We start from the raw sequence: 26084 nt of genomic DNA, 5'->3' as shown, positions 1-26084 counted from the left end.
ACAGCAGCAAAGCCCCAAGGAACGGCTTCAAGTAGCTGTCTAAACTTGGTCAGAGTAGCCGATGGGTCTCAAACCCTTGGTGGTTAGGGACTTCTCCTGCATGCAAGGACAGGGTGCAGTGGATTGAGCAGACAAGACCAATAGCGGACTGATATAAATATGATTAGTAAAGAATAAAAAGCGTTGGTCATTATTCTGAATGCATTAGCATTCTCTCTCTATCGCTCTGTATATAACACACACACACACACACACACACACACACACACACACACACTTATATATATAATACCATATCCTCCCATCTTTGGGGACAGGGCTTGGCTGGCAATGGAGAAATCTGCCAAGCAGCTTTCACACTAGATTGACTCTAAGGGGATTCATAAAGAATGACACTTCTAGCTTGTGCTGGCTGGAGGCTCTGCTTTTTTCAAGATCTGCTTTCTCATATGTCTAACATCTCTCATCACTAATTGTGCAGCTCCTTTACAAGTTACATAATACTGCACTGCTGAAAAAGCTTTTGTTTGCTGAAAAGGGTAAAATTTCACAATGGAGGTAAAACACACTAAAAAGGAAATGGTTATAATCTCATTCCAGTAGAAGATCCTTCTCTTTGCAATGCCTTGCCCATCCCCTTCTCCATCAGCCAAGGCTGATCAGGTTGCCACCTCTTCTCTGAAGTGGTCCTCAAGACTCTGAATACAATTGTAATTTGCACATAACAGTCTCTTCTGTGTATTAGATTTTGAACGCCTGTTGATTAAAACAAATATACACAGATCTCCAGCTTTTAAAATGTGCTATTGCAAGCAAAGGTGTAGCAAGAAGTACACTCAAAGGAAGATCACTGGATATTAAAATGACATTGTCTTATCCCATCAATTTCCCCTTGGAAATTTATTTGCCTGCCAGGAAGGGACACCTATTGATGGAAGATTCAAATGTGCAAGAGAACAACAAGTGGAATATAGCAGAAAGACGGGAATGACTGGATTGGGGAATAATCAAAGGCAGAGGAGAAAAACATTTTACATTAAGAGGGGTGCAAAGGGGAGTAGTATTAGTGTGTGGAAGAATAGCAGGGAGCAGGAATAGGCCCCAAGGCTGTGGGAGAAAATAACGGCTATTGGAGGTGGCACAAGGGAATCTAATGGCTGAGTGACAGGAACACACTCCCCCCCCCCACCAAAAAAAAATTCCTAACACATTTAAAGGGAAATCCAGCTAAACAGCTGCCCAATCAACTGTATCAGCCCCAAATGATGGTGCGGGGACAGAGGTTCCCTAGATGCAGGGCTGTATTTTTGTTAAAACAGTTCTGGAAGCAGATCTTTCCTACAGATAATTCGGATATTACTGGTCAGCCTTGCTCCCTGATCTGGGGCTTGAATCTATCTGTGCCTCATAGGAAAATGGTGGTGAGGCTCTTAGGAGTGGCATGTAATGAGATTGCACAGCACTGGATGTACATAGAAGGTTTCTCCTTTAACAGGTTGATGGCCTGTGTCTGATGTGTTGCACTCTAAACATCTAAGCCAGCGTGCAATAGTAGTTTGGTGTTTTTAAAAGAAATATCATTTTGACACAGTGTGACACAACCTTTTTATGTCAACTGTCATATATATATATATCACCCCCATCCCCCTTGTTATGTAGTTGAGAGGTTATGTATCCCCAAGTTTTTGAGTGTGAGAATTTCAAATCTGCAGTTACTTTTGTGATTGGACAACATTTAGCTTGGTCAGTCTACGTTTGATGCAGAAGCATATAAACTGCTTTCGGAAAAGAATTTGAATTTTACCTTCTGAAAATGTCAGGTAATGCGTAAGAATAAGTATACAACTGCAAGTACTTGGCAATTTTTTTTAATGATTTCTGTGCCATTTTACACAAGTTTTACTCACCAAGCAAAACTAAATTATATTAATTTGACCCAAATTTATTTTGGTCATGGTACAATTTTTTAGCACCTCTCAGTTTTGGAATTTGAAAGCTGGAAAATCCAGCACACCCTGAAGCCCGTGGTGCCGCTGCAGGGCCTGTTTGCCACAGCCCCACTGCCTGCTGCTCTCTGCGTGGCCGTTTGGAGGGCCCCTGGGCTGTGGGGGGCCCAGACTTTGGCCCCACGGCCTCCTTGCCTTGGCAGCAGCTGCCAGCCTTGTTCTCCCTGGAGGTGGGGGAAGGGAGGAGGCCGGGCCGGACGGGGCGGCTGCGCTTGCGCTGTGGGGAACAGGGCGAGAGAGGTAAGGGGGCAGAAATCAAGCAGCCATGGGGCTGGAAGAGGGTCAGGGAATGGAGCCGCTGTGAGCGGGGACGGGGGTGGTGGGGAGGTGAAGGGAGAACACTGAAGCATCCCGGAGGCGGAAAGGGGACTGGAAATCTCCACCTGCAGGGCAGCCATTTTGTGGCAGGGCTTGAAACTACAAATTTTTGACTTTGCCCTGTGGGCCCAAGCAGCCTTCAGGAGCCTTCGGATTTATGGCTTCCTCGTGTTTTATTCCCTTCCCACAGCTAAAGCCTGCTAACGTCGTTCTGCTCCTGGTATATAAATGCAGGAGCCGGGAGACGTTGGTGGCGCTGCCTTTCCACCATCATTCCTGTGGCCTGTGAGGTTGAAAAGGGCCTGGGGGGCGAGAGGGGGCCGGAGGGGGTCCCTCTGTCAGTTTTCTGCATTTGAGGCCTTGTGCTCCCAAACTTCCTCCACAAAAATATACATAAATATAAATAAAAGAGGATCAGAAATAAGAAAGCACATTCAATTCGCACACCTTTGTTTATGTACAGATGAGGAAAAATAATTCAGATTGAAATATCCTTTTATATTGCAGTGCAGATCAGATCATCAGAAGACATAAGTATTAGTTAAAAAAAGAAAGAAAAAAGATTAACTTACTATTTACTTTTTTAAAAAGACCTTTTCTGGCCTTTTTTGCAAAAAAAATCAAACTACCGCATGAAAATCAATCTCTTTGGCAATGTTTGATTCAACACTTAGCCTGGCCAAATCCACAAGACATTTCTGAGACATTGTAGATAATTATTAATTAGCTAAAGTTTGCTAAACGGCCTCTCTCCAGAAGCTACTGTTGCTGGAATTGTCAATAGTATACTTAATACTATTAACACAAACATTTGGAAACAGGTCACAAGTTTACTAGATCTAATGGCTTTAACTTGATTGATTTGATTTGATTTATTATATTTCTATGTTGCTTTTTATTCAAATGAATCTCAAAGCGGCTTACAAACAGTAAATAACAAGAACATAATAGAACATAGTAGAACATCAGAAATACAGCATAAAACATAAAATAATTAACAAATCATCAGTGAAACAATTATAATCTATAAAACACTTAACACTTAAATCTTACTTTGATGGAGAATTCACAAAGTGGCCCTAACAGTAAGTGGAAAACCTACATTCTAGGTTGTTTGATAGATTGCTGAGAATGAGCTGGGCCTGAGTGAAAAGCGCTTGGAAGCTCCTAAAACACTTTAGTATTGTGCACCTGTTTGGCTTTCTTCTAGAATCTAGCCTGATTGCATTTTTAGTTTCTGTTCTCCATTCTCATTCAGACATAGCTGAAGATGTTTCCTCCTGCTACTTCCACTTCTCTGCTTTAAAAAGGTCCTCTTCTTTCTCAGCAAGCCATAGCCAAACTCTTCAGAGACTCATCAGTCATTTTGCCCAAGGCTGCAGGGAGTTCAGCCTTAACAATACCCTGATGAAGACCAACATCTTAGGTCAGGACATTGCCAGCACTCCACACATCAGCATTGGTGATCACACACTTGAGGTGGTAGACAATTTTGTCTGCCTACGTTCCACCATAACCAGCAATCTCTCCATCAATGCTGAGCTGGCAAGGCAGCTGTGGCAGTGGCTCGCCTCTCCAAAAGGGTATGGGAGAACGTGATGCTAATGTCCAATACCATGATAAAAGTTTACCAGGCTTGCGTGTTGAGCACACTGCGTTATGGAAGTGAGTTGTGTGCAACTTACAACCTATTTGGAGTGATGTCTCAATGCCTTCCACATGAGCCATGCCAGGAGGATTTTGGGTATCAAATGACAAGACAGAATCCAAACAAAGATGTGCTCACATTCCCAGCATGTTCACATTCCTGTCTCAGCGATTGTATATGCTGGCATGGTCATGTCCACAGAGTGGAAGATGTCAGGATTCCCAAGGATGTGTTTCCAGCACCAGGCCAATTGGCAGACCAACACTGCATTACCGAGATGTCTGCAAATGTGACAAGAAGGCTGGTAACATCAACCATGCTATGTCTCCAGGCACTTGCAGACAACCACAATCAGGGCCAGATTTGGGTTTAATGAGACCCTAAGCTACTGAAGGTAATGGGGCTCTTTATATGTCCAGCTGTCCTTTGTCAACAACAAATTATCACTTTTTTGTGTGTTGAATATATGCTATATGGTAATTATGGACTTAATGGATATCTAAAGCCATTTGCACATAACAAAATATGTACATCATAGGAGCCTACACAACACAAAACAATGTTGCTGCATGTAGGTTTTATTTTATTTGTTTTTTATCTTATATTTTGGAAATGTACATCCAGTTTTTTTCCCTTTAATTTTTTGGGGGGACCCCAAAAGATTGGGGCCCTAAGCTATAGCTTGTTTAGCTTATACATAAATCCACACTGACCGCAATCCCTGGAGATAGGCAATCAAATTGTGCATCCATAGCAGTGACCACAGGAGAAATGACCCCTGGTAGGAGCACAGAGAGAAGAAACACCATAGTCCCAGTGGGACTCCTTCATCTGCCCCAGCTGCAACAAAACAGGTCTCTCCCACATTGGTCTCTACAGCAGGCACTAAAATCATCCAACAGCTTGACCCCACCCCAAAAAAGTACATTCCTCCATTGTCTCCCAAGACAGACAGATTCCAACCTCAGTGCAGCCCAGCCTCAAAATGCAGGAAATTTTGTTCCTGACACACTTCCTCCTCCTCCCCATTCTGTCTCCAGTTCACCATCTCTGCATTTACTGCAGCACTACAAATGCATACCACACCTTTAATGTTTAAATGCAGAATAGTTTTTTGTTTTGTTTTTTAAAGCTGCTGTTCCTGCCATTGCTACTATAATAAACACCGCTTACAGGAGATATTTTAAGACTGGAAGAAAGTCAAAAGATGAATGGAAGATTGGCATGATGTTTATTGGACAAATGGCTAAACAAATTAGTACCTGTACTGGATCTGGGAGTTCAGAAAGTGGAGGCTTGTTCAGCCTGCTTCAGTTCCCTCTGAGAAGTCTGCATGCAGAAAGAAGCATTCTGTTCACCATGGTGGACAGATGTAATACAATTCTGGCAAGACAGAGGCCTGTGGATGATTGGTTATGCTGTATGAGAAATATGTCAGTTTCCTGTTCTGGATGAAGCTACCTTCCGTCTGCAGGAGCATGTTTGTAGTCTGGGAGGATTCTTTGATCCATCATTGTCATGGAGGTCCAAATGACTAGGAATGCTTTTTACCAGCTTCCAGCCATGTGCCAAGTCCAACCATTCTTGGATAGGGATATTTTAGCTACAGTGGGTGATGCACTGGTGACCTCAAGACTGGATTAATGCATTTTATGTGGAGCTCCCCTTATGGTTGGTCCAAGAAAGCAGCAGGCAAGCGAAGAAGGCGGTAGCATGACTTCTAGCTACTTCTGCTTTCCGACAGTACTGCACATTATGCTACTGGGCCACATTTAATATTTTGCCACTAGTTTATAAAACCATAAACAACTGGATCTGAGGGATGACTGCCTTCCCTACATTTCTGTCCTGCCACTGTGGTCATCTGTAGGCACTCTCGTGGTACTGCATTGCATCAGAGAATCATTCTGTGGCTATACTGGTTAGGTCAGCAGTGGGTATTCTTTATCTTTAACCAGATATTTATCTCCCCTCCACCCTGCAGGCCAACTTTGACAGTTGGGTTGAGACCTGTCAGTGTTGCCCCATGGGGCTGGAAGTGACCAAACAAGACTGAACTCCCCACACATCAGCTGGTGCACAGAGAGCTCAGTCCTGCTTTCTGCAGGGATCATCTGTGTGAGCCACAAATCTATCTCTGCCTGTGCCACATCTGACATCGCATATGATGCGTGCACTAGATTTAAGCCTCCTAAGTATTGCTCAAAGGGACGTGGGTGGCGCTGTGGGTTAAACCACAGAGCCTAGGACTTGCCGATCAGAAGGTTGGTGGTTCGAATCCCCGCAACGGGGTGAGCTCCCGTTGCTCAGTCCCTGCTCCTGCCAACCTAGCAGTTTGAAAGCACGTCAAGGTGCAAGTAGATAAATAGGTACCGCTCCTGCAGGAAGGTAAACGGCGTTTCCGTGCACTGCTCCGGTTCGCCAGAAGCGGCTTAGTCATGCTGGCCACGTGACCCGGAAGCTGTATGCCGGCTCCCTCGGCCAGTATAGTAAGATGAGCACCGCAACCCCAGAGTCGGCCACGACTGGACCTAATGGTCAGGGATCCCTATACCTTTAAGTATTGCTAACAGCTGAGCTAAAGAAGGCCTTCTTCTTTTTCATACGTATGGGGTAGGGAGAAAATGCAGTATCTCAAGTAGTGCTAGAGTGATGGAAAAGTTGCGCTTGGCCAAATGTGCTAATGTTCACTTCAGAGGCAGAAGCTGAGAAAGAAAGGCAGGGAAAGCAGCAAAGACACTTTTGACAGAATAATTGCCTATTCTTGCCTCCTGGTTGGCTGGGGACTGGAGCTAGTAAAGGAAAGTATTTGCCTTTTGAGGAAATATTGTTGGGCGAGAACTTATTATGAATGGTGGCAGATATGTGAGACAGTTGGCTAGGAACATCTTCCATGATCCTCAGAGTGCCCTTTCCTGAACTGATCATCCATTGATAGAGCTCTTCTCTGACATTTTCTGGTGCCGCTCTGTTTTACATTATAGTGAAACCAGGGTGTTCTGTCTTATGACAGACCCTGGGCATCTTATAATCCTAATTGAATAACATTAATGTAATTAAAATAGCACAAACAGGATGTTCTTGTTCATTCAGTACAGTGGATCTGGTTCTTTGTAGAAGATTTCACTTTTGAAAGCTTTTTCTGTCATGACAGCTTTGTCATGAAGGAACAGGTTTTCAGTTGTATTTCTGCATGATCTGTCTTTTTGTGCATGCAAAATTCCAACTTTTCGGCCAAGAATGCAGCTTGCTCCTCTGTATTTTGCTACATCTTTTCTTTTGCAACAGTCAAAAAGGTCAATTGAATCTACAGCATCTTTGGTCAGGAGACAAATTCAGTAGAACCATGAGATCAAATGGCGTTAGAGCTAAGCTGGAAAGACCCCTTCCTTTAGCTTCCATACTCAAGGCAGAGAAATGGGGTGGCGAATTGGGCCATTTTTTTCAGCAAGAAGTGAAACTACCCTAAAACATTTCAAGGGGTACTTCAAGATATAGTGCCATTCCATTGTACCCAGCCACTCCCACACCACCTCCAGAGTTCTCTCTCTTTTTGCTCTGTAGAGATGAATGGGGACATCATTCTTAGCCAATGAAACTGTACCAGGTTAACTCAAACTGGTTTGGCTTACCCCTACTGTAAATACAAACTGAAACAAAAGATTTTACTATTGAACAAAAGACATAATTTTATCAGATGCTTGAAAAAAGCACCCCTTTTTGTTGTGATTAATAACTGGGAGTGGAGAATAGTTCTTCCCAAGGCCTGTGAGACCATGGTGGTTTGAATAAGTGCCTGAAATGTGATTTAATGCAAATCACCATTTGCATAGAGCCCACAGCATCACTGATGTCACAGCTCCTCTTCTCCCCAATGTTTACACCATGTTCAGATAGAAACACTAGACCTCAGTCTGCTAAGAGGCGTTTGCATGGCATAGGAAATGCTCATAGTTCAAGGCACAATGTGAAGAAGGTGGTTTAAAACTGTGGCCATAACTAGTTTTACTTTGGGAAGGGATTAATCAGTAGTGGGTCAACATTGCACCTCACTCTGCCCTCCCAACAGAAGATAGCTGGCCCCAGATGTTGCTCTGTAAAGGTACACCTTTTGTCTCTGGGATAGCAACCATATAGTACCTGGGTAATACAGGGATGGGGGTGGCGCTGTGGGTTAAACCACAGAGCCTAGGGCTTGCTGATCAGAAGGTTGGCGGTTCAAATCCCCGTGACGGGGTGAGCTCCCGTTGCTCGGTTCCTGCTCCTGCCAACCCAGCAGTTCGAAAGCACGAAGTGCAAGTAGATAAATAGCTCCAGCGGGAAGGTAAACGGCGTTTCTGTGCACTGCTCTGGTTTGCCAGAAGTGGCTTAGTCATGCTGGCCACATGACCCAGAAGCTGTACGCCTGCTCCCTCGGTCAATAAAGCGAGATGAGCGTCGCAACCCCAGAGTCGTCCGCGACTGGACCTAATGGTTAGGGTAGCCATTTTTATGTTGTGGACAGAGGGGACCTGCCTCTTGCAGAAATGCAGTGAGCACAGCTGTTTCTGGCACTGGAGATGCAGTGGTAGATTCTTGCCTGCCCGTTTAAGGCACAGAGTCTTGGCTTGTAAAATGGCGGGGGGGGGGCACTATTTGAGTGTCATGGCAAATGACTCATACACACTACATCGGGAGATGTTTGAATTTGTCCTATATTGAAAGACAGGTCACTTATAGGATGTGGGCCCTTTTGGTGGATATGAAGAATTGCAGATAGTGGCTGACCTCTGCAGAATGCTAGTTTTCCCACTACCTTACCATCCAGCAATACTTTTAATCAGGGCTGGCTCAAGACATTTTGGCAACTGAGGCAGACCCCAAAATGGTGTCTCTCCTCCTTGCCAGGGAAGAAGGGGTAAGGGAAGATCAGGAACAAATGGGGAAGAAAAATCGATATTGGGATCTTCTGTCCTGGTGGATCCTGCTGCCTGAGGTGGTCACCTCACCTTGCCTGATGGGTGAGCCGGCCCTACTTTAACATTCCTTGGCAGCATACAGAAGCTCTAGGGGAAAGACTGTGACAGATTGGGAAGGATGGTGAAAACATGCTGATAGCAACTCCATAAAAATGAATGTGGCCCTCTTTTTTAGCACTGAACAAATAAGTATTACCCTTATGTATCTGAGCTAGCTCACCCCCCCCCCCCGCTGACCTTTTTGCATAGAAGCAGAGGCTATTGCTCAAATGCCTTGAACTACATAGATGTGTCTACACTGATTTATTTAAAGTTTCACATCAGAGTGCTGAGTTCTTTCACAAATGAATACTGAAAATATGTGACTGCAACCCCTGGGAAAGGTTGCCTGCCATTCTTCCTATATTGTCAAGGACTGTGTACACACTAAAGCTTTAAAACACATTCCAAGCACATTCTTTCCCTCAAGGAAAGTTTGCCTGTCACAGAGTTACAATCCTCAGCAGTCCTTAACAAACTAGAAGGCCCAGAATCCTTTGAGGGAAAGAATATGCTTGGAATATGCTTTAGAGGTGTTGTGTATACCCAGCCCTTGACAATGTACAAAGAATGGCAGGCATGCTTTCTCAAGTGTTGCAGTTGCATAGTTTTCAGTATTCACTTTGGAAATCAGGAGAGCTGGGTCTGCTTCCATCCCTGCCCTGATAAATGTCCCAAATGACCTTTGGCAATGCTTTATTCTTACATAAGAGGAAAACAACGCATACCTGCTCCCCAGGCCGCTTAATGCATGGATACTAATGCAGTACTGTATGTTGATTATGTGTCTTTCTTCTTATTGCTGTAACAAAGTGCAAGAATCTTGTTAATGTTATGATTCTTTAGCCTTTGGTAAAGGGAGATTTGCACAGCAGTTGGTTTGGGGTGGGGGCTGCCAAGTCAGCATTGCAGTGGTACCTTGGTTCTTAAATTCAAATCATTCTGCAAGTCTGTTCCAAAACCAAAGTGTTCCAAAACCAAGGCGCATTTTCCCATAGACAGTAATGCAAAATGGATTAATTCATTCCAGACTTTTAAAAACAACCCCTAAAACAGCAATTTAACATTAATTTTACTATCCAACAAGACCATTGATCCATCAAATCAAAGCAATAACCAATGTACTGTGCTATAAAATAAATAAGACAGTATTGTAGATGATAGAAAATGTAAAAAGAAATCTTACCTGCACTGATGATAGTCATTGTTTAGATGGGGGGCTTTTATTCATTTCCGCAATCACACAATCAATCACAAGGGGCTCGTCTTATACACGGGTAGTGCTGAGGGGTGTTTTCTTAATTTGGAATCCCCAAAATTATACATGGGGGCGTCTTATGCACGGAAAAATATGGCAATAATGATTTGCCTATCTCAATATTTTTACATATGAACTGGATTTCACTCTTGACTTTGAAAGGGAACTTAGAAGGGTATCTCACAAAAGATAAGACATAGGCCAGACATTCTCTGTTCTTCCCTTCTGAATTCAGCTTCTCTGGCTTCAAGATGATGATCCATGTTCCAAAGTGTAGCCAGATAGCAACTGCTGAACCTCGCTTGACAAGTTTCCATGACTTCTGCGTAATGTTTTTCTCCCCAGAGTGAGACACGCATTGCCTAGAGAGATAGCATGACAGGATTGTAGCTTTAAAATGAATGTGTTCAAATTCCCCATCCACCAGTCACTTCTCTGTATAGCCTTGGGGAATTCACTTAACTTCTTTCTGTTTTATTTCCTTACCTGTGAAAGAGAGATGGGTAAGCACAGTGCTACCACTGGGGAGCCAGTTAATAGCTTTAACAGGTTTACAAGACACAAGCCCTCAGCCAAAAAGACCCTACTTACTTCAAATTAGGGGGGGTGCTTTCAGGATAAATGGGGTCCTTTGTGGCTGTTATCTTGAGGTGAACACCACACTTCTCTGCTTATGAAAACAGAAACTACTCAGGAATGAGTAATGGTTCATTTGGTGCCTCCTATCTCTTCTTTTTCTTCTTCATTTCAGTTTCCTTAGCCAGGGCCAGATTATATGATGTGTGACAGTGGGGCACACAAGGTTCACAGAGAGAGAACAGTGAGACCACATTCTAGCAAAAGAATCTGATGAATGGAAACTAAAAAAGGGATGTGTAGTAATAATAATAAAAAGTGCCATGATTTGTGCACTTAAGGGAGTGACAAATGATCCTTGATTGTATGTGTAAAACAAAAGTACAGTTCCTTGTTGCACCATTTGCATTTAACATTTTAATTATTAGAGTCAATTTTAAAAACTAATTTATATACCACTTGATAGTAACAAAAAACTAAGCGGTTTATGAAAATGTTAAATAAAGCATTAAAATTATCAGTGACAACAGTTAAAAACAGGTATTTCAAAACATTCAAAACATTATTAAAATCAACAGTAGCTAAAAAGAGATAAAACACACATTATTTCTACATGTCTGGATAGGCTTGTCTGAACAAAAATGTTTTAAGGTTCCAAAAATAGAACATTGCACTAATTGAGTCTTGAAGATGCCAGGGCATGAACTACTGTGGCCAAGGTTTCCCTGTCCAGCAATGTCTGTAATGGTTACATCAGTCACAACTTCTAAAAGGCACTTCTAGCCACTAAGGCTACCTGGGCCTCTAGTGACAATACTGGATCTAGAAGCACTCCCAAACTGCGGTCCTGTTTCTTCAGGAGGCAGGCAATTGACCAATTTCTGGAAAACAGGAACTTTGATCTTATATTTGTTCTTATTTTGTTTTTGGGTACCTATTTAGCATTTTAAATACAGACCATAGGTCTGCAGAGGTGTATGGGGTGGTAGGGAAGGGGTAGAACCTCTGGTGGGAGACATTTCCTGCTCCTTCTTGGGTAGTTTGTCCACCTTTAGTCCCCAACCTGTACTCAACTCTCATCTGTGGTTCCTAGAAGCTGTCAGCATGCAACAGCAACCACACCCCGGGAACTGGCCAGCTAAACTAGGTGAGGGTAGCCGATGGGTCTTAAGCCCTCCGTGAATTAGGGACTTTATCTGCGTACAAAGAAAGGCTCCGGCAGATTGAGTAAGTGGGTCTAAAGGCCAAGAAGGCAGTTTCTGCATGTGGTGTAGAGGGAAATGAGGGGCAGATGGGGCTCATCAGCCAGGGAAGGTAGCCCATCTAAATGAAGGAAAACTCTGATCCTTAATCTCCTCCCCCTTGTCAGATATCTTTGGGAGAAGAAAGACTAAGGAGTAAATCCTAATATCCAGCGTGGAGTCCCTAAGATGCCTGGATGGTGCCTTGTGTGCCTTCTTCCAGTAACTCTTGCAGCCCAGCTGGTGCCAAATGTATTGCTCTGCTTTCCTTTGGACATCAGTGAGACTGAGGGGGGAGGTCTTGTCATCTTGGCAACCCAGGACTTCCATACACCAGTGGCGTGGTTAGGGGGTGTGAGAGGGGCTGATCATCCCGGGTGACACTGGGCCTGCAGGGCACCCGAGCTGCCACATCCCTCCTAGGCACCCTCCAGCTGGAGGGCGCCTGGGAGGAATACTCTTTACCTTGGCACTCAGGTCTGTTCTTCTTTCTGTTCTTGCATTGCACCAGGGTGTTTTGTTTTGTCTTGGTTTTTTGATATTATGTCAAATAGGAATTAGTCAGTGCCTTTCTTAATGGACTCAGTAAATGAAGAGCCCTTTGACCATTTATCTGAAATGTGGCAGATGTGCTTCATTGGAGGAGGGGGAGGAAAATGTCTGAAATTTTTGTGTCAGCTGGATAGAAAATTTGTGTTTCTCCCCTATATTTTATCATCTGATTGAAGATTAGTGAAATACAAATGAGAATCCAACACATGATTCTTCTTTTCAAGATCTTCTGACTACAATAAAGTGTTTCAGATACTAACCACCCCTCAGTGTTTCTGGATTAAATGATATTTTTAACCAGAGCCTTGTGGCTTCCTCAGACACTCCTTAATGCTATTACAGATAGTTCTTTCATTATGACCATCTTAGGAAAAGGGGGACTTACTTTTGTAAAAAGGGATCTACATCAGACTTTGCTAATCTTGAAGTGTATCTTTCTACCATTGGAAGCATCTTGTGAGTGGAGTTCCATTCACAGGATGCTTCTGCTGGTGAGAAGGAGTGAGACAACATACACAGTTTCTTTGTCCCTACAGCCCCTGAAAATGTGCTCAGTAAGGGGAGCTGCAAGCAGAGGGGAGAATTCGTGAAAACTGCCTCCCTTTTTCTGCCCATTTGTTAGAATGACATTTATTTCATCACAAAATTTTACCAGTTTCCATAATTCACAATTGTTCCAATGATTTCAATTAGAGACTCTACTTCTACAGCCTGAAACATCTATACTTTCTGATATTGGTGACATTTGTGAACATTTGATAACGGGATATTAAGTTTTCCATTCTGAAATGACTTATTCCAGAAATGCCTGCACAGAAATTACAGCTGCCAGCTGCTTTGTAAGTGCAGGGTAAAGGGGAAATATCTTGGAGGATGGGGGAAGGGAGAGTACCAATCATTAATTAGTATAAATATGGGTAACTATCAGCTTCTTGCCATCTATTTAACTTTATTCCTGCCTACTCCTTGATGTGAGATTAACATTGAACATCTTGTGGTTGAGTCGTGAAACAATCAGTGGTGCCTCTGTTTAAACAGTATGAGCAGATGTTTACTAGCTTAGGGGAAATTTGTACAGTTCCAAAATCCATTAGCCTCAGTACTTGTTGCATTAAAATGTATTTAGCTGGACAACCATGTGTGACAAAGGTACACATATTCCTTGTGAGGTAGGTGAAGCTGAGAGCGAGAGGCAGCCACCACCCACATTATATAACCCTAGTCTGAATGTGTAAGAATTCAGACCTCTTCTGTGGAGAACAGCAGATCTGGGCCAGTTTCCTTCTGTTAACCAGGTAGCTTTAGGCACAAGTAGGCAACTGTGGGTGAGGGAGACTGTGGGCAAACAAAACCTTATTCAGTCAGTTCCAGGTTTATCATTAAACTTTTTATTAAAGGCTTCAAAATAAACAAGTAGAAGAGTAAGAAGCAGCATGAAATTTAAAAATAAACAAGTGATTTCTAGCTAACCTCACCCTGATATAGATTCTAAGCTAGGTTTGATAAGTTGGAAGTAGAGTCTGTCCCTTCAGGCACCATGCAAACAGGTCATTGCAGGGCACCCTAGAAGGCATTCAAAGGGGTGACAAAAGCACCAGGGGAGATCTCATTGTGTGGAATTCAATGTAGCCCAAAGTGGGTATGCATGCATGCTTAAAACAAGGTTGCCACCCTCTCTTCTCTCTGCATGCACCCCCTTAACCTGTGCTGGGGGTTCCACAAAACCCTACAGACAGATTTAGGGGGTGCAAGGGTGGAGTCCCATTGCACAAGTGGACCTCATTCTGTGTACACATCAGCTTAAATGAATCCTGCCCATTCTTTTTCTCTCTGGAGATTCAAGAAAAGGGCTGGCCAGGAAGAAATGAATTGATGAATCAGGGGAAAGCCAATTCTTCTTGGTACACCTGAGGTTCATCATGTACACAGAGGGGAATTGACCATTAACACTTGCCAACAACCAAGTAAGCTGATAGAGTACCGGTAGGTATGAATGGTAACAGTCTCCTCTTGGTCCCTGTCCAATGAGATTAACTAAGAATAAACACAACCCTGTGTTTATTGGGCGGGGTGGGGGGATGCTCAAGATGTGTCTTGTTCATTATAACGGAGTAGAAAGTTTCTGGACTGAGATAGAATTTCTTAAAGTAGAGAAAGTATGACCTGGTTTGTATAATTGAGGCCTGGGAGTCCCAGTAGCCAAGTCACCAGTTCCCTGCAAGTTTGGGTCAGTAGAGGGGATGGCATGAAGCTGGTGTCCCGTTCTATTTTTCTCATCACTGCCACTAACTATGCCATACCTTCTCCTCCCAGAAATAACAGCAGGATATTCATGCTCCCCTCACATCTACCCCCACCATGCTTCCTCCAACATATCCTGCCATGCTCATCACACCACAATTAATTGCTTCTCAGTTCTCCACATCCTCTGCCACGTCTGTATCCCACTGAGTGACCCATTCACTCCAGGATCACAGAGCAACATCCACAAATAAATATGTTCCCAAAACCAAAGAAAGATTTTTCCACACAACAGGGCCACTCCCCTGTATCACTATGTCATATGAACTACTGAGGCAAATTCTGCATTACAGCCCCAACATCTAGCAGACTGCATCATGCCTTTTTGAAAAAACCTCCAGGACATCCAATACCCTCAATATATATATATACATATTTTTAAATTAATATTTTACTTTTAGGTCCAAGGAGACTGAACAAATTGAAGTGAAAACTACTGTCTTCTGTTGTCGACACATTTGAATTCTCTGCTTCGCTCCTCTCTTATTCCTTGTAAGTTACATTTTGTCTTATATATACATTAATGGTTTTTAATGGTGGTGAAAATATGGGCCATTAGCCAAAATAATACTCATAAAAATATGAATTTGTTCAAAAGTGACTGGCAAAAGATTTTTGAAAACTGCACATATCTTTTTTATATTTTACTGTATAAAACTTTTATACTTTTAGAAAACCATGTAAAAATGGAGTTTTCCCCCATTATGAACATTTCTCCACCCACCCATGTTTATTATTCTTGTGGTTGCCTAGAAACTTCTATGTGCAACTGAAATTGCAGAGGAATTATAATAATGAGTTGACTACTACTTGAGAGTGAAAGTACTGTATACATTGCTTTATATTAAGATGAAACCTTATTCAACTTTAGTACCTGACAGAAGGCTAGAAAGCAGGAATACTGGACTTAATTGTTTAACAGTAGACACGACAACTTGTTATATGTCCCCATGGATTGTTATAAATTGTTTCTTTCAACAAAAAGCTCTTACCCTGGGAGGGACATGGAGAATGATTGTCATGTGACCATCCCAAGATGTGGTTAGCTTCCCTCTTCCCAAATATGTTCATTTGGATTCCAGAGTTTTTTACTGCTCTCCCTGTGAGCAATGTTTCCTTTGGTCTTATATTGGAAGAACTGTACTCTCAGGGACAAACCTATCACATGCATGTAGTGTTATATTTATTGTGATTTATTTAAAATATCTTCACCCCACCTCAGCTCAAAAAGGGTTCCAGAGCAGCTTACAAAGATAAAATACAAGAACATATCTGACATTGTGCTGATAATCTAAGATACAACGCAAAAGAAGGCATTGAGAGGGAGGGAAAAAGAAACACTCAGCCACTAGACCTCAGTGAACAAAGTTCTTATAATGACCAGCTGGAAAGGAGCAGTTCAAGAAAAGGAGGAGCCAAAAGTTGCTCATCTCCCACGGAGGGTGTAGTGACACTTGCTTTCTTGCAGCTTGATGGTATGAAATGACTGCTGCCAGATGACAGTGGATGAGGGAGGAACATGATGCAGGTGGTTTAAAGAGATTACTAAATCCCTTTAGGATGTGGGGAAATGTTACAGTATTGTTTTCTTAAGTGATCCAGATCCTTTGTCTTCAGTATACTGTATAGTGTACAAAGGTCTCTATTACAGATTTTTGCTTCTAGCTGTTCCAGGCTCTATTCCCAAACATACCTGGACTGCAATGTCACATGTGTGACAGAGAGAGTGCATGGGCAATAAACATAGGACAACGGTGCATTGCAAAGTGGACCCAGATTGGTCATGCTTGTGGAAAGTAAAACATTAATGCACACAGGGAAGAAGATTTAAGAGGTTTTCTGGTGCCTTGTATAGCAAGTTGAAGTGTGACATAACCATCAACTCTTTGATTCTATTATTCATGCCATTGCGTGTAACATTTATAGACCAATCAAAGTCAATTAAATCCCATTTGGGGAGAAAGCAGAGGGTTATGCATGGGCTTCTATCACAGTTTCTTCCTAAAGTTTGAAACACATGGTTGTCTTTCTTACAAGATGACTGTAATATTTGATTAGCTTTCCCTGGTGGAAGGCTTACTCTGCGAGGTGGCATCAGCAGAACCCAGGCAAGCACTCTCGCTCTCAGTTTCTATGGCTGTTCCAGATTTGTGTTACTGCAGAATTGACTCCGTATATGTGCCAACGAAGTACTCAAGAGTCTTGTCAAAGAAAGGGCTCAGATTGTGGTCTTGTAAGCGTCCATCACCGATTTAGGTTAAAACTGAATGCTTTTTGGGTTGCTGAGAAAATAATTTCTGAGGGGAACGAAAGGAAGCAAAAAGTGAAGAGAATGCCTAAGCTTTCTTACAACCCAACGTCACAGGAACATGCCTGGGGCAGGCAGTATTGCTGAATCGAGCTCTGTGCCCTTCAGTCATGTTAATCCTTTTGGCTGAGACATTACATAACCATTCCCTTCCATATTTCTGTCCTGTCTGGCCTTTCAGCAGCCTTGGCTTCACGTTGTGCTAATATGAACATATCCCAGGCTGAATCTGGTAGTGGTGGCTTTCATGCTAAATAAATAGCTTTGTAAGCCAAATTATGTTGTGTAGTCAAGAAGAAATTCATCTTTTCTTATGAGCATTTATTGGGGGAAGTCATTGAAAGCTAGGACTATAATTTCCTCAGTTATGTACTGTGAAATTTGGAACGCTACAAAACCCAGAAGCTTTAAAAGAGCAGAAAGCAAGGCAAACTTACCACAATAACAAAGGAGGTACTGGGGTGGGGGAATCCATTGGAATCCAGTAAGATCTTATTTTGACATGGGTAAATAAGGCAAATTTGTTTGTTTGCAGATGTGGGTATTGTAAGCAATATATAACATGTGTTCTCAGCTTCAACTGGAGAAAGACTAGGTTTTGAGACTCCTGGGGGCAGTTTGAAAGAGTGATCACATCTTATGGTGAATATAGTCATCCCACCTTTTCTACTAGTAAACAGGTTTTGCAGGTTTTTGTATCTTTTCATTTCTAAATATCTCTCCCGCAAGTTGTAACCATGAGCGACTCATAATAGAACATAACCCTAGAACCACTTCTGAATAAGAAGATGAGTAGCTCTGCTGAATCAGATCTAAGGACCACCAAGTCCAGCATTCTGTTTCAAGCTGTGGCCTTCCAGATGCCTTTGGGAAGCCCACAAGCAGGACATGAAGGCAAGAATTCAAGTAGGTGTCAAGTATCTGGTGTTGAGGAATGCTAGGCTCCACCTGCCATGCAGGGGAATAATTGAGAAGGCCTTGCATATGCACATAATAACTTTGCTTTAGAACTGAGTAAGCCACAAGCAGCCTGCAGGGATCTGGGATAAAGAGAAAGCTGTAGGGCAGACCTGAAACAGGTCTAATTCCCATTGCTTCAAATTCTGTCATATAATTCTTAGCTATATGCACATATATATGTGAAAGTAATCACTAGGAAGCAAGCAGCTACTATAGCAAAGTTATTTTTCCTGAACTCATTCCAGCATTTGGACCCTGGCCTGTTCCAGCAAGTGGTCAGTTTTGCTTGCACATGCAAGACTGCTAGTTGCAGTGTCTAATGCTGATGCTGTTTTATATACAGATAGAAAATGAAACATGCATTCTAAAAAAAAGTTGCATTCTGCAAGCATATATAAATGTACCCAAGTTTGCCTTTCAGATATAAAAATGCCCTATTGTCACTGGGTGTCTCAGAGGAGCTGACACTGCATTTTAAAACATGTTGACATAGAGCTCAGTCCCACTATTGTCCAATGGTCCCCCCCCCCATAGAATTGGGAGCCACTTTCACTGAGGTTCCATTACAGGACATGTGTAAGTGGGGATTCCCCCATTCCACCCTTTTGGGTGCAGAAAAAAATGGAGAGATTTGGTGCAGAAAAAAGAGGATTTGTAGATATGCAGAAAGCATGGGTGACATGAAGAGGGAGAGAAAGAGAGAGAGAAGAAGGGCATCCCACGACACCCCTGACCAATTGTTAAATCACCCAAGGGTGCTGAGGCACACAGGTTGAAAACCTCTGGTTTAGACAGATAAACAAGCATGTATCTACCGTAGTTATGATGAAGACTGTGTAATTTTTTTTATACTTTAAAAAGAGGGACCCTCCTACTCTGAAGCATGATTATTTCCTTTTAACAAATGAAAATACTCTCCTTAAAATATTTGTATCTGTGCATTACATGAGAAAAGAGACTGCCATTTCCAAGGTAATAGAAGGACATGATACAAATGTGAGGGATAAATAATTACTTGGGCACATCAGGAAATAAAAATTAGCTGCCTCATCACACACTAGTGCTTCTCATCCCATTTCAGCAAATAATAGCACCACACTGCAAGGATCAATATTACAAGCTATACAATGTAAACACCATCAAATCAAAGGAAAAATACCCCTTCCTTTTTTTTAAGTCCATAAGCAACAGAGTGAAGGTAAAATTTGCAGTGATTTGCTTACTGAATACAATAAGGTGAGGCTTGATCTGGCAAGCAATAGTTCCTACTCAGTTATTTCCCAAGAGAGAAGCATTCAAGGGCTTTCACCTCAACTTTTATCTTATTGTACATAATCAGTCTTATCTTTCAAGTCTACTTCTCATGTTACTTTTTCCGGTGCAGAGACAATCTGATGTTGCAAAAAGTCTGTATCTTGTACTGTCTGATTTAATTTCACCACGATTCTGCAGAATTCAGCTTCCTGAGAATCTCAGCTTTCATTTGAAATAAAGCATGTTTCTTGCCCTTACCTTGATGATGATATGCTTGAAAGTGCATCTGCTTGGTCAGATGTCAGAAGTCCATTGAAATGCTAAATAACATCTCCAGTGATTGGGGGAGTGGGGAAAGTGTGCAGGGCTTTTGTGCCCTGCGTATGTCCTTGCCCTCGATGCTTAAAAAGGCACACACTGAATTTACAGTAATATACAAATTGATTTACAGTTAATCCATTGATTGCTTAATCAGTTAAAATATAAATGACTAATCAACTAAACATTCATCCCCAGGCGACACCATATCTAGACTATACTGCTTTGTAACCACTCTTTTTGACACACAGGAAGTCAAAGAATAGATTTAGGACATTCTAGGAGAAACAGTTAGCAGCATACATGAACTAAAGAGCTGAATTGGAGTGCAGCTTTATCCTTTTAGATACTAATACCACTGTTTCACAGGAACTATTTTTAAAAAGTGCCAGTTCTACATAAGGACCACTCAGGTGTAGTAGACTGTACTCTTGCATACTTGTTTTGTCAAAAGTAATGATCTTAGCTCTAATGAAGGTTGACATTGGGGAAAGTGCTATATAAATATTAAACAGGGATCACATTTAGAGACAGAAGGGATTAGTATAATTGCTGTGCAATTTTTGAGTTCCTCTTCCCTGGACTGGCCCCACCATTAGGCAGAGTGAGGCAGATGCTTGGATGGGGAGTTGGATGGGGTGAGATATGGAGGGGCAGCAAAGGGGAGGAAAATAGAACTGCATGTGCCACATTGCCTGCCCTGACCTCCCAAGCTAACATGCAAAATTTCATAATTTAGCTACCAGTCCAATTGGCTTCTTTATGTAGAGAGGAGTAGCATCTTATCCCTTTACCTCAGGCATCAAAGTGTCCTGGGCTGATTCCAGCCCTTCTCCAACCTCTGTTGCCCCTGCATCTTGAAAGATGGGTCAGAGAGAATGTTGTTTTGATTACTCTCAAATGATCTCGGTCTAGTCATTGAGCCAGTATTAGCTCCTTGAAACCATAGGGTCTATAACATAAATGGAAGAAGACTCATTATGATTACGTCAGAACAGAGATGAAAACCCACTTGCAGTCTTATTAAGTTGTGGCAAACAAATCATACTTTACCACCACTGTCTGTTCAACATAGTCCTGCAGAGATCTTTCATGTAGTGAAGGGCCTCCTGGGTGCAGACCTGGCGAGAGATTTATTACTAAATTTCTATACCATCCTTCATCCAAGGATCACAGAGAGGTTTACAGTATAAACACAAAAATACATATTAAAAAACAAAACAATAATCCTCAAAGAATTAGTTAAGTAATTGGCAGATAAAGTCATTGCATCCATGCTTACTTTGATGCCATAGTTGTGACAGTGTGTGCCATATGGTCATGTCACAGCTTGTGAAACATGTAGATGTGTACATGTGGGATAAGGTCTACTATTTGTCTTCCAGAGTCATGCCTATCTTAGCTGATGAAACTTCCAGGGCAGGGCTGGGTGTGTGAATCTTTGATGTCGTGAAAACCTTTTTTGAGGGGAGAATGATCCCTGCAATTTTTAAAGAGGCAGTAGTGAGACCCATGGTAAGAAAGCTTAATTTAGACGTTTGGTTTGAGAGATCTACCTCCCAGTTTTTAATGTTCCATTTTCGGTAAGCTGATGTGAGCGGGCAGTGTCAGGTGATACTAGTCTGGTTTCAGGCCTAGTTTTGGAGCAGAAGCAGTCATAATTGCCCAAGTGGATGACTTATGCTGGAAATGGTTGGACCTGTTGTCTGGGCTGGGATGCAGTGTTGTGGTAGCTCTGGTTCTTCTTGGAGAATCATTTACAGAAGGTGCTGCTGAGGAATTTGTTTCATAGGCCTTTGACTTATGGGGTGTCTCAGTTTTATTCTGTCCCCCATATGTTTTAACCTCTACATGAAACCACAGAAAGATATCTGCATGCATAAGTGAATTGTGTGTAAGTGAGGAGCACCCCGCTGCATCTCCAGCTCATGAAGAGATCTTCGCCAGAGCCCAAAGGGGACATCCTCTTCAGGCTCTAGGGAGGGTCTCCTTGTGAGCCGGAGGCACAGCACGGCTTTGATAAGGCTCTTCAGGTCTCTTCCCCCACTTCAAGGTTTCTGGTACCATGCATATGCGTGGTCGCACATGACTTGAACACACCTGAGATGCCTGTACACCAGTACTGATCCAGTGTCGTAGGCTGCCAGTGCCCAGTTACCACACCCAATTCAAAGTGGTCATGAATTTTAAAGCCCCAAATAGTTTGGGGCAGGTTACTTACACATGTATCAACCTGCCTGTACCTTAAGTTCTACTCTAAAGGACCTGTTGAGATACCCACTTGCAGAAATCACTAGGAATGTTGAACAGAGCCTTCTCTGCAGTGATTCCCCCAATTATGGAACTTGATTCAGCATGAGATCAATTGCTCACAAAGAGGACAGATGAACCAGCAGAGACAGCAAGGAGGATGTAGTGGTACTTGTAACATGGAATGGTACCTTCAATTGCATGACAGCTTCAGTTACAGAAACTCCATGTCTATTCCAGTTTTCTGGCATTTAAAGGTAAAGGGACCCCTGACCATTAGGTCCAGTCTAAAGTATCTCTGGATCCTAGCCTTTAGAAGCTTGTGAATGTCCCTAGGAAGAGGGAGACCAAAGCTTTTATTAACTACACATGGCTTCTACTTATCTGAGGGGAGGAAATGCATTAAATTGATCTACATATACATTTCCCAACATGGTCCCCATGGTCACCACAGCATCCTCAGGTACATCCCTTGGCACCTGCCAGCACCCCTGCCTGGAGTTTGGCTTTGTTGTTGTTTTGTGGGGTGGCATTGCCTGTAGTTTGGGGTGGACTATTGCCTCCTTTTTTCTATTTTATTTATTTTTGGAGTGTAAATAGCTGTTATGCTCGAGGGGCTGTTGCATGCAGGAGTGGTCTGAGTATCACTAATTTATCTGGTGTGAATTGAGCACTTTGTGGTGCACACAGCAGTTTCTTAGATTTCCAAATCTGCTCCCAGGCCCAAAAAGGTTGGGGACCCCGATTTACATTAAAGCAGAGCTTTCCAAACTGTGTGTCGTGACACAGTGTGTCGGCTGCAGTGTGTCACACGAACGCTCCCCACACTCCTCCTGGGGCTGGAAAGGGATTAGTTTAACCTCTGGTTTGCTAGTAAAACTCAATTACTGTGTCACGAAACGATGCATGTCTAAAAAGTGTGTCACCAACGTTTGGAAAGCTCTGCATTAAATCTAGATTTTTTTCTAAGCTTAAAATATACACTTTTTACTATACTCTTGAGAACTTCTACAAGTTTTAGAAGGATGATTAATATATACTTACATTAAACTGCATGGCATTAATTTAGAAATTTGATGACACATGAACTCTCTTACACACAAAAATATAGTCTATAAGACATAGTGCTACAGTGTGAACTAAGAACTTGTTTACATTTTCCTGTATGACTTGTGTTGGGAAGAATGTTGTCACTGCAGTTCTATCATAAGTGGGGTTACTTTAAAGTTGGAGTGCACAGAACTGAACCCTTAATTTTGTTGCACTCGGCTGAGAGAGGAGTAGATGAGCTGAAAGTGCTGGAGGGGGCAAGGGGCTCCATACTTTTTAGATGAAAAATGGACTGGCAATAGAATCCTAGCTCTCCCATACACTTTGCTATTATATGGCTCACTGCTACTTATAAAAGCAAAATGAGCCGGCTGCTATGGACATACAACCAACTCAAGCGAGTCTATTTTAAGTTTATACATAAATTGTTTGAATGTACAAACATACCACAACAATGCTCTCAAACTACACTGCTTTGTAACAGTTTAGTCTCAAATTTACATGAGAGTTGGATTGACCTTTGGAACCTGATGACTCTTACTCCTTTCCCCCAAAATAGCTTTCCCCTTCCATACCAAGGTCTGAATTCTTGTCCTGTTAATAGCAATTATTACATTGACTTTGGTAATGAAGTGACTCTCAGAACTAGCAGATGTCTTGTAGAATTTAGACTGGCTGACAGCTGGAGACGATATGCAAGGATCCGTTTCCTTGTATTTGTGCTGAATTCTAATGAGAATTTACTCCAGCAAACCCCTAGAGGAGATTCTGTTTTGGTGCACTAATTGCTTGTGTGTGTAATTATACCAAATGTAGATGAAAAACTGAAGCCCTAATTTGTCCTGATGATAGTGAAGGAAGAACAGGAAAGCAACAAAGCAATTAAGGGGCTTCCAGACAAAAGAGTTACCGTAATTTTGGAATGAGTTCGTGAACATATGCTTTTCACAGAGTCCACACAACATTGTGGGCATCAAAACGTTAGCCTGTATTTATTGATTTACACACACTTAATCCAGATTTCCCCTTAATGTAAAAAATCTGATAAGTGAAAATAACCCAGCCACCCATCCAATCACCCCCGGTAGAAGATTGTTAGTGTATTTTTTTGAGTTGGCCTTTTGTCACGCATGATGTTTCAATAAGCAGCCTCATAGCACCACACCCCTAATGTCTATTTGCCCCTCACCTGAGCACAGTAGAGGGTCACTCATCACATCAATTTCCTCCAACTGCTGTACGCTGAAAGTACATCTAATCTATAATTCTGCCACCTGAGTACAACTCTTAAACAAACCTTATGCAAGTCAGGTAAATACCACTCTTCCACAAGATCTCAGTATTTAAAAAGCAACAACAAACAGGAATGGATATTGCCTCATGCAAAAAGCCACAAGCTTCCATTTTTCCCTATTGTGCAGCAGAATAACTAAGGCTATTGTTATTATTATTTATTAAACTTGTATACCACCCTCATCCAAAGATCTCAGGGCTGTTTACAACAGGAAAATACAAAACAGCTAGTAACATTTATTCTTGTGTGCTTCCTGGGATTGTTTTTAAAGGTGCACCCAGGTGCAAAAATGCCTCTATACATGCCCAGAATGGAAAGAGGGTTGGCAGACCTGTGATTGAGGAGCTGGCAGAAATATACAACCCAAACAGCCAAAACCCACCAGCCGGTGAAGAGGGCTGAAGAAGCAGGAATGTGGTGGGGGCTAAGATGCCAAACCCGGGCGGGGGGAAGGATCTTTACGACCCGTTTACACGGAAGACCCTTGTCTGCAACTGCAAACGCCCTCGTTGGCATCTCACCCGCGGGCTTTACAGCAGAAACCCTGCCAGGCGCTCCGACGGCATCCTGCACCTGCCAAGGTGCCTTCAAACCCCCATCCCGGCCCCTCCGGCTACGTTTAGGGCCGTGCTTCGCCCCAGCGGCCAAGGGAAGTTTGAGGAAGTTTGTTTGTTCAGACGTGGCCGCAATGGGCTTGTTTCCTGGTTAGCTCCGCAGCTGCGGGAATTGCCGGCCTCGCGCTTTCCGCCGGCCGCGCTTCGCCGCGCTCTTCTTCCCCCTTCGCCCCCCGCTCCCTCCTTGTCTGACCCCGGAGCAGGCGCGGGGAAGGAGCGAGACTCTTTCGGGCGCCCTCTCCCTTTCCGCCTCCCCGCGCGAGGCTGTCTCCGAGGGGCCGCCCAGGAGGTGGAGCTTGGCTCCTCCCGCTCGCTGGCTCGCTCCTCTCCCCGGTCCCCGTTTGTTTCCTCCGGTGGCAGCGGCAGCGTGGCCGCCTGAGGGGCTGCCTTGGGTTCCTGCGCGAGCGGGCGAGAGGCTGGCGGGAAGCGGAGCAGCCTCGGAGGGCCCCCGGGCAACAAGTGGCCGCGCCGCCGCCGGCGCCCTGCCCTCCCCTCGGAGCAGGTAGCCTCCTGGCCAGCATGTCCGGCGGCACCCGGCGAGCGGGCGGGCCCGCGGCGCCGTCGCCGAAGCTGCTGCTGCTGCTGCTGGGTTAGGCATTGTCCGCGCTGCGCCCTCGAGAGCATCGCGCTCTCTTTCGGAGTCGCCCCGCGAGCGAGCGAGCGAGGGAGTGAGTCACTCGCGCGCAAAGGAGGGAGGAGGGAGGCCGGCGGAAGCGGCGTCGCCACCCGCCCTTTCCCGGACTTCGACTCCCCCTTCCCTGCTGCCGTCGGGGAGAGCCGAGGGAAGCCGCGCGCCCCGCCGCCAGGCCTCCAGCCCCGGCCTCGTTCCCGGCGAGAAGAGCGCAGGGAGCCGCACCTGGGGGCGGGGAGGCACGCCGGGCCGCCGCGGCGGAAGCGGCGCGCAATGGGAGCGGCGGCGGCGGCGGGTTCTGGCGCCCCCGACGAGGCCGTCGCCCCCTGAAAAGCGATGGTGGCGGATCCACCGACGACGGCACGAGTAGGAGCAGCAGCGGCGGCCCGGGCCATTGTCTGCCAAGGTAAGGCGAGCCTCCATCGCCCAGGTGTGTGTTCGTGGGGAGCGAGGGGCGGGCGAGGCGGGAAAGGCAGGACTGGACCCGCGGCCGCAGCCCTCCTCGCCG

General features: G+C 43.8%; 1 protein-coding gene and 1 long non-coding RNA gene across 7 annotated transcripts in view; one reads left to right on the top strand and one right to left on the bottom strand.

Moving 5' to 3' along the window:
• Positions 1 to 1425: 1425 nt before the first annotated feature.
• The window catches only part of B3GNT2 (UDP-GlcNAc:betaGal beta-1,3-N-acetylglucosaminyltransferase 2), a 50761-nt gene continuing 26102 nt past the window's right edge, over positions 1426 to 26084 (top strand). Inside the window, exons 1-2 of one of the 6 annotated variants that reach the window (XM_083606673.1) lie at positions 1426 to 1495; positions 15299 to 15389. The gene's annotated coding sequence lies outside the window, so the exon portion shown is untranslated. Of the gene's footprint in view, positions 1496 to 1701; positions 1821 to 2152; positions 2247 to 15298; positions 15390 to 22556; positions 26007 to 26084 lie in introns of those variants that run through there. The other 5 variants (XM_083606672.1, XM_083606671.1, XM_083606669.1 and 2 more) reach the window with 5 other exon arrangements.
• The window catches only part of LOC310759520, a 31999-nt gene continuing 16085 nt past the window's right edge, over positions 10171 to 26084 (bottom strand). The window contains exons 4-6 of the long non-coding RNA XR_014546370.1: positions 20532 to 20689; positions 10819 to 10982; positions 10171 to 10713 (exon numbers count right to left, since the gene is read on the bottom strand). This is a non-coding gene — a long non-coding RNA (uncharacterized lncRNA). The remainder of the gene's footprint in view (positions 10714 to 10818; positions 10983 to 20531; positions 20690 to 26084) is intronic.

Source organism: Podarcis filfolensis (genome assembly GCF_964270895.1).
Source record: "Podarcis filfolensis genome assembly, chromosome: 3".
Classification (NCBI taxonomy): Eukaryota; Metazoa; Chordata; class Lepidosauria; order Squamata; family Lacertidae; genus Podarcis; species Podarcis filfolensis.
This window is presented reverse-complemented; position numbering and strand designations above follow the sequence as displayed.